The 8,691-nt window shown below is 42.8% G+C and overlaps 1 protein-coding gene across 2 annotated transcripts in view; it reads right to left on the minus strand.

The window, feature by feature from the left end:
- The window catches only part of Tmem232 (transmembrane protein 232), a 280,176-nt gene extending 272,133 nt beyond the window's left edge, over positions 1–8,043 (minus strand). The window contains exon 1 of one of the 2 annotated variants that reach the window (XM_016010076.3): positions 7,877–8,043. The gene's annotated coding sequence lies outside the window, so the exon portion shown is untranslated. Of the gene's footprint in view, positions 1–7,675 lie in introns of both variants that reach the window. The other variant, XM_042259706.2, reaches the window with a different exon arrangement.
- Positions 8,044–8,691: the final 648 nt, after the last annotated feature.

Here is an 8,691-nt window from a genome sequence, read left to right on the forward strand (position 1 = left end):
TTTGTGTGTGTGTGTGTGTGTGTGTGTGTGTGTGTAAATTCCTGGCTTTATTGGTATTCCACATTTTACTAAATGTTTGCTTGAGTTCTTCCATGGTTTCTCTAAATACGGTATCCATTAGATCTCTGAAAATACATAATGGGCTCTTAACAGAGTGGAGCTGCTAAGTTTGACATCTTGTCCCTTTTAAGGAAATTTTACTCACTTTTTCCCCTCCTGTATGTAAGTTGTGTTTTCCTGATTCCTTGTGTGGTTTTAAAAATACATTTAAAAAAAAAAAACTAACCATTTGAGGCAATACATTACAGCAACTACTGTCACAGATTCTCTTTTTCCACACCTAGAGGTTTTTCTTCTTTGCCTGTGTGTGTGTATGTGCCTGTGTGTGTGTGTGTGTGTGTGTGTATGTGTGTGTGCCTGTGTGTGTGGGCGTGTGTGCCTGTGTGCCTGTGTGCCTTGGCTAGGCTGTTTTAGTAAACTCTTTTCCCTCTCAGTGTGAAGCCTCTGGCGCCACTCTGCAGAAAGCACAGCCATGGCCATGCACACAGCATCCCAGGGTAACAGTGGTTTTGGCGAGGTCTCATTAACTGTCTTTCCTTTCTCTATGAAACTGTATGCCTCACTCAGTATTAGAGCCAACCCATCAGTCTCCAGTAATTATCAGATGATCATTTTATGACTTGAAAAAATGTTCTACAGAGCAAATTGCTCAGCAAAATGATGGCTGTAGTTTGATTTCTGCCACTGTGATAAAAACACTGGCCAAAAGCAAATTAGGGGAGGCAAGAGCTTATTTCCAGTTACAGGACACAGTGCATTGTTGAGAACAGTCAAAGTAGAAACTCCATTAGGAACGTGGAACAGAAAACATGAAGGAACGCTGCTTGCTGGCTGGCTCACAGGCTCATCGTGCTTAGCAAGCTTTCTTACACAGCCCAAGGCCACCTGCCTAGGGACGGTGCCACCCGCAGAGGGTTGGTTCCTCCCACATCAATTAATAATCAAAGCGGTCCTCAACAATCTGACTGGGAAGATCTCTCGGTTGAGATTCCCTTCTCACATGAGTTCAGGCTGTGCCAAGTTGACAGTTGATGCTAATTATTACACTGATCGCATTAAATTTGGGTGGAGGTTGTTTTAAGGCCGGTTTTTGAGACTTTCTCTGATATCCATTTCCTAGCTATTATGAGTAGAGCAGCAATGAACATACATGACCAGGAATCATCAGGCGATGGTAGCGCACGCCTTTAGTCCCAGCACTTGGAAGGCAGCAGCAGGCAGATCTCCATGAGTTCCATGACAGCCAGAGCTACACAGAGAAATCCTGTTTCGGAAAAAAAAAAAAAAAAAAAAAAAGTAAAAAGAACAAAAAGAAATGACCAGGTATCTCTGAAGCAGGGTGCAGAGTCCTTTCTGTATATGCCCAAGAGTGATGTCTTAGTTGTGGTTTATGTCGCTGTGATCAAACACCATGACCCAAAAGCCAGTTGAGGAGGAAAGGGTTTATTAGGCTTACATTTCAGCATTGCTGATCATCACTGAAGGAAGTCAGGACAGGAACTCAAACAAGACAGGAACCTGGAGGCAGGAGCTGATGCAGAGGCCATGGAGGGATGCTGCTTACTGGCTTGCTCCTCATGGCTTGCTCAGCCTGCTTTCTAATAGAACCCAGAACCACCAGCCTGGGAGTAGCCCCACCCACAATGGGTTGGGCATTCCCCCCATCAATCACTGGTTAAGAAAATGCCTGATGGCCAGATCTAATGGAAGCATTTTTCTCCACTGAAGTCCCCTCCTTTCAGATGACTCTGGTTTGTACGTCAAGTTGACACAGACAAGCACAAGTGGTATAGCGGGACCATATGATAATCTATTTCTAGCTCTTTGAGGAACCTTCACACTGATCTCCGTAGTAGCGACACCAGTTTTCACGCCCGCCAACAGTGACTAAATGTCCCCCTCTCCCTACATGCATGCAAGCATTTGCCATCTCCTTCTAGATCATTTTGACTGGGGTAAGAAATGAAGTTAGTTCCTTTAACGGAAGTATCCCATATCTTCACATACCTCCATGCTTTCTCCCGGGGTAATGTCCCCAAGGCATTACTGTAACAACTGAGGTACAAAGTAGCTTCTTCTAGCCATTTTGACTCCCCTCTCACATTGAACTTCAGTGATGAACTGGAGTGAGGGATTTGGGGGCAGGGGTGTTCTCTACTGGATGAATACTGAGTCTCCTTTCTGTGGGCGGATGGTTGAAAACAATAGTCCCAACCTCTCAGCCACATCATCAGAAATGTGACATCCAACTCAGACTGGAGAATTAGAAATACTAGCAAACTGCCCTTGGTGGCCAGATACACCAGTTTTCATCAGGAAGGAACTCCAGGATAAGGGATCCCCAGTTTCTTGGTCATGCTGACATATAGTGATGCTCACTCAAGTTCAGCTTAGGGGAAGATGAATAATGGCTCATGTACATCTTTCTATGAAAGTCCAGTATTTGTGTTGGTGCCTGCCCTTATGATTAGTATGTTTTGTTTTGGTTTATTATTATTATTATTATTATTATTATTATTATTATTATTATTTGCCAAACTAACATTTTGGCCAGCTCTCTTTCAATTACATTCATTTCTTCCAAATTGCATCAAGTTTCGGGACTACAACACCAGCTCACTGCTTCTGCTAACAACCCAACACTGTGTGCATGTGTGCTCAAATGCCTTGTCATTTATAAAAGTTTTCAAGATGAGTTCCAAAACCAAATAGATGCAGGGCTAAATCAATTTTTAAGTAGGTAAGAGAGTAAAACAGAATAAGGAAATAAGGTAAAGATGGAGGTGGATAAGTTGGTGCCATAAAATCATATTTATTCATTTTGCCAGGGGTATACAACAAGTCTATCTTAAAAATAAAGCTCAAAGCCACAATTTACCGTGTTTAGAAGCTTCAAACCTAATGGCTTGTGGGAGAAAAAGTTATTCCTGTAAAGTTACAAGGCATTTTCCCCAAGGCCACCGTAAAGAAGACAGACTCTAATGGAATGAGTGCCCTCCTCAAGGTAAGAATACTAAACAGCTTCATGGGGCGGTCTCCTGTGCTCAATATAAGTAAGCGGTATTCCAACAAGCAATAACCAACCCACTGCCTAGCTGCTGTAGAAACAATGCCTCCGTGCTGTAAGGATAGCGCCAGCCACCAGGGGTCGCACCACCCACTAGGCAGCGTCTGCAAGTGCACGGAGGTACCTCTGTCTGTCACGGCTAAGGTTGCGCAGAAGGGCATTAGTGTCCAGAGCTGATAAACATATTCCCAGATTCAGAGAATGTTTCATGAGCAAGACTGATGCTCTCAAGGTGACAACAGCATCCTACCCAGATGGCCCACCATGAAAACACTCAATTTAAATTTCAAACAACGCTGCAGAGCAGGTTTCCATTTTGTAAGTTTCTGTAACATGTATTTGTATGTGTAAGTGCATGCACATGGGGGGAGGGGATAAGGGGGTGGAGGGATGGGTGTTGGTGTGTGTCTGTATGTGTGTGCATGGGGATATTGTTGAGTGTGTTGATGTGTATCTGTGTGTATGTGTTTGTGTATGTGTGTTTGGATTGTGTGTGTGTGTGTGTGTGTGTTTGTGTGGTATGGGGAGTGTGAGTGTTGAGGTGTGTATATCTGGCGTGGGGAGTGTGAGTGTTGAGCTATACGTTGGGATGTGTCTGTGTGTATGTGTGGGTATATATGTGAGTGCTGGTGTATGTGTGCTGGTATGTGAGTGTGTGTGTATGTGTGTGAGTGTGCGTGTGGGTGTATGTGGATGGATGTGCATGTGGGTGCTGGTGTATGCATCTGTGTGTTAATATCTGGAACAAAAGGAGAATGGAATTTGCTGTTCAAACAACATGGCTTCATTTTAACTTGTTTGATGTATTGGAGCTCCAAATAAGAAGAAATACTTAAAAGAAAGTAAAATCACTTTATTCATCAGAATTCCAAGGTGTCTTCGAAGAGCAGCTCTGGGAGAAGCAACTACCAGAGACAGTAGCCCGTTCATGGGGAGGGGTGGTTTCAATGGACCTTGGTGGGGTGGGGTGGAAATGAAAACCAGAATGAAGAAGGGGTGAGGCAGAAATGCAAGGCCTGTGAAATGAAGTATTTGTCCGAACACTCCTAAGTCCTTTAGAAAAAAAAAAGTTAACCCACAGAAAGACTTTTTTGTCTTTATTTATTTAATCTGTGTAACAAATTATTCCAAAATGCAGGGTGCTGAAACAATAATGGTCATGTGATCCTCACATGGCTGCCCTGGGCTAGGAAAGTCTTAGCAGCTTGAAGAGGCAGAACTGGCTTGGGTTTCTCCAGAAGCTGGAGGATTTTGGTGGGGGATTTCAGACTTCACAGATTTGAGTAGGTCCACTATCAAAACGGTCCATTCGAAAGTAGAACGGACAGGCTCCGTTCCTAAATGGGAATCTCCTCTGTGGGATTTGGGTGCCTTCACCTTGCGGGGGCTGGCTGCCCACCATGCAGAGAACCCACGAAGGCAATGGAAGTTTCCATACACAGCCGTGAGGGTCTGTGTCATTAACCAATGGCCATCATCATTTATCAGTGGCTATAATTCAGTGTGAGCTGTGACCACAAAGCAATGGGAATAAAAAGGGGCAAAGACCACTGGGACCCATCCTGAAGGCTGTTTACCACAGTCCCATGGGTTTTGTTTGTTTGTTTGTTTGTTTTTTGCATTTCTTGCTTTCAGCTTTGGTTTTTGGTTTCTGGTGTTTGGTTTGGTTTGGTTTGTTGTTGGTTTGAGGTTTTTTGTTTTGTTTTGTTTTTGTGTGTGCATACGTAAGCTAACAAATGTAGATGTATCAGACCCTAAATTAATTCCATTTGTAACATTGTTGAATTCATTTTGATCAAATTTTATTTAGGATTTTTAGAACTACGTCCAAGAGATTTTGGTCAAGAGTTTTCTGTCTCATAATCCACATTTTAGCCACAAGTAAACTATTACCTCTGTTTGCCTAGTTCTCACCATGTACATATTTTCTCCACGGCTGTGGCAGGCACCACGGCCTTGCTCTGGACTCATTCTCCTCTGTTACTGCAGGCCCTCGCTGTACTTCCAGAGGCAATGACCTTGGCTCGGTGCTCTTGGCAAGACTTTTACATCTTCATTTGTGATGGGAAGCTCTATCTAAATCTTTTTGTAAATTACATCTTTAGCTTTTGGAGATTATTTTATGATTGTATCACTTTCCCTTCCTTTTCCTCTCTCCACACCCTCCCATCTTCCACACTCACTTTCAAATTCCTGGCCTCCTTGTTTTTTAATTGTCACTACCTACATAGATGACATTTCTAAATCTGAACCGGAAATTTTGGAATAGTCTGCCTTTCTGATAAATCCCCGGAACCATCTTTCTTCCTATTCCGTCTGACTTCCTGGATGACAGAGAAGGGTGGCAGAGAAGTTGTCTGCTGCCTGGAGATGACCATGAAGACGAAAATGATCAGCAGGAAGGCAGAAGTGTAGGACACGGATGGTGATGCTCTCAGATACCTACCTCTGTGTTGTTATTAAAAGGACAAACCCGTGTTTGGAAAAGCTACCGTAGTTAAGGGGGGAGGGTTGCATTTCATCAAACACAACCGCACGATGTTCCTTATACTCCTGAAAACCCAATTCAATCTATTTCTTCAGGGCATCTTCTAGAATTAATAATCATAACTTCTACGTGGTACTTCATAGCGTATAAAATGCTTTCACGTACATTGAACTTACATTTTCACATCAACCTTGTGGCCAGAGTACAGTTTTCTCCACCCTCTTACCTCTCCAGAGTTGACACAATCTAGTCTTATGCTGTCAAGTGCACCTCAGACCAATGACCCCCAGGCCTCAGTCTGACTTCTCCTGAGATCTAGGCTTGTTCTTCAGATTAATTCTGGACTCCCAACTTGGAAACAAATCTTTAGAAAATTATATGTATTACCTTCCTACTCTCAGACCCCAAACACCGCTCTTAGCCTGGTATTTCTATTTAAAATTCACAAACTGAGAATTTGAGTTATTCTCACATCCCTGTTCCCTGAACTGCCTAAAGCAATCAGTCCTCAACTCCTACCTATTCAACACACACACAAAAAAAAAAAATCTCACTGCCTCATGGCCACGGCTTGCATTTAAGAGCTGCTATTAAAAACATCTAACTGGTCTTCTATAGGCAGGCATTATAAAGGGAAAATCAACAATTATTTTTAGTTATTCAAATAGTTATAGAACTGCTACAAGGTACTAAATGCCATGGATTTAGAATCACGGTTTCATCAAAAGGTCTGTCATGTTACAAAGGGAAGCCAACAGTCCTGAACAGTAAACACTGATGTAGTAAGTGGCTTACGTCACTGCTAAAATGCAATACAAAGTAGCGAAGGTAAAATGATTCATTAACATGCTACAGTGGCTTTGAAAAGATTTTTTTGGGGGGGGGGGCTTTGTACTGTGTCAACAAGAAACAATTAAAGAAATGAACCCAGTTGTTATAGAAGGAAAAAAAAAACAAATTACAGTGTGATTAGTTTAAAATAACAATTCCAGAAAGCACAGTGTGGAATATAACCTCTTACACTAAAATCCATTCCAAATGCTGTGTGATTAAATAAATTTGTGGAACACTGGACTGAACAAATTGAAATAGATTGTCATGCTGTTAAGATTTGGGGGGTTTATTAGTGTGTGTGCATGTGCAATGAATCTCCTTGAATGATGCACAATGTGATGTGCAATCTCCAAATTTATTGGCAAGGAGAACTTTTTAGAACACAACTTCCTGGAATTATATGAATGACACATTTTGGAAAATGTTCAATAGTTAAAAGCAAAATGAAAATCCAGTGCTCACCTTGACGCTGAAGAGTTACGTAGGAAATTGAAACATTTCTAGACATTGCTCATATGGAAATAGCTCCAGCAAAATGACCATTTGCTTGGCAGTTTACCTGCAACCTGACATAGATGTGCATCTTTGTTTTCAAAAGGTTAATTTGTTACTAATCTCTGGACTATCTTTTAAAGCTTCAATTAAAACAAGCTTTGGAATATATGGTTTCAAAGGCAACTTCTGAGAACTAGGTCCTACAAAAATTAGACCAAGCCTTTGGAAAGGTTTCTTGCATTAAAGAATACCAGATTTAAACTATAGCCCTAAAGAGCAAAGGGTAATTTGACCAAAGACCACGGTAAGGACAGTGTCGGTCAGATGGACTTCTGACATAAGCTTGAATAATAAAAGACTTCTGCCACACTCTTACCCCCTAGGAATGCTCCCTGATTGGTAACTTTGACACTTTTCAAGGTCACTTGTTTTTGTTTATTGTTGTTGTTGTTGTTTATGTAGTCTCTGCCTCTTACACACACTAATCTTCATGTTTGAATTTTCTCTCTGAAAATCGGAAAGTGTGCATGTACAAGAGAAAGGAGGATGAGGAGGTGGGGAGGAGAGGGAGAAGGAAGGATTTGACTAACCGCTGGAGAACATGAAGACTGACCAGCAAGACAGCCCATGATGCCCTAGAACCAATGTCCACACACACACACCCGCCCCGCTCCGTCCGGGTCCCCCACTTCCTTTACTCTCCCCAAAACACTGCAGGGCGCAGACTCTACCTCTAAGCCTGATGCTGTAAGCGTGGTAGGTGGTAGACCTGGAGTCCCCAAAGGCTAGAAGTCTCTTCGAATAGCCAGGGCCTTGGAATCCTGAGAGGTGACGTTCAGCGCACGCATACGGGTCATTTGTGGTCCCGACTACCAAAGAGCTGGACAGTAACCTAAGTTCCCAAGTCACCAGCCATACTAGCAATTACTCACCCTGCGCTCAGGACTCCCGGAACCCTGTTGGTTGCTAAGGACTCTGTGCACGTCGCCCTTGGAGACTGCGGGTTGAACTTTCACGGTCTCCTGAGAAGGATTTAGCCAATCACAAGCTGTAAGTCAGATTCCACCAGCCTTTCCTCACCCCACCCCCCACCTCGTGTGTGTTCTGTTTCTAGACATCAAATGCAAACAACCAAACGCCTTCGTTGGCTTTGGACAACGGTAAAGCACACAGCAATGACTCCACGTGGCTCCCTCGCGTACAGCCGGCCAGCAGCCGCACAAGTGGATTGGCAGCAGTTAGCGCTTCCTCCACGTCTAAGGCCCTCAGAGCGAAGGGCGCCCACACAAAGGAACCATCACGGATCTTTGAAAGAAGACGCTGTTGGCAAATTTCTTTCTGTAGAAAATCTGGAGCCAGTCAGAGCTACAGTTACCAAGAGTCAGGGTGTTTTGATACTTAATAACCACAAGGGGGCGAGTTTAAATTCAATGCCTTAAAAACATCCTGTAAGAGTACAAAAGTCCGATGCCGACTAATGGAAGAGACATTGTGTTATTACAAAGGATCACAACTGGAAGAATTAGGGGGAAAACATTTCTAGTTACTTGGAAAGCCAATGCATATACATCTTCCTAGGACACAAATTCCCTAAAAAAATTGGGCACTTCAAGAAAGAGAACCAAACTGATGGAAACCGTAAATACATCAACCTGAGCTAAGGTGTCAAATAGGTCTTTTGTATTTTCTTTTTCTTTTTCTTTTTTTCTTTTTTTTTTTTTTTTTGAGTTTTGGGGGGTGGGAGTGA

Source organism: Peromyscus maniculatus, chromosome 13 (assembly GCF_049852395.1).
Source record: "Peromyscus maniculatus bairdii isolate BWxNUB_F1_BW_parent chromosome 13, HU_Pman_BW_mat_3.1, whole genome shotgun sequence".
Lineage (NCBI taxonomy): Eukaryota > Metazoa > Chordata > Mammalia > Rodentia > Cricetidae > Peromyscus > Peromyscus maniculatus.